Here is a 328-nt window from a genome sequence, read left to right on the forward strand (position 1 = left end):
CTGCATTGTGCTTTTGAAAACAGAAAAATTAATAGAGACTGTGACATGACTCAGTATTTCCAATTATGTTACTTAATGAGTATACGTGTGAGATAGCTCTAAGCTCATATAAATGTCTGCCTTGTTCATACGGGAAATCTGAATGATTTTTCAAATTTCATATTATTTCACAGGATGCTAGGCATGCAGCTGAAGAAGAGATTTATACCAACTTAAACCAGAAGATTGACCAGTTTCTACAGCTGGCAGACTATGACTGGACGACAGGAGATTTGGACAACAAAGCTAGTGACTACCTAGTAGACCTCATTGCCTTTCTGCGTAGCAC

At 38.1% G+C, this 328-nt stretch overlaps 1 pseudogene; it reads left to right on the forward strand.

Annotated features, from left to right (window-relative positions):
• The first annotated feature begins 173 nt into the window (after positions 1-173).
• Positions 174-328, forward strand: part of LOC103608799 — a 63,161-nt pseudogene continuing 63,006 nt past the window's right edge.

This window comes from Galeopterus variegatus, unplaced genomic scaffold (genome assembly GCF_000696425.1).
Source record: "Galeopterus variegatus unplaced genomic scaffold, G_variegatus-3.0.2 Scaffold8863, whole genome shotgun sequence".
NCBI classification, from domain to species: Eukaryota; Metazoa; Chordata; class Mammalia; order Dermoptera; family Cynocephalidae; genus Galeopterus; species Galeopterus variegatus.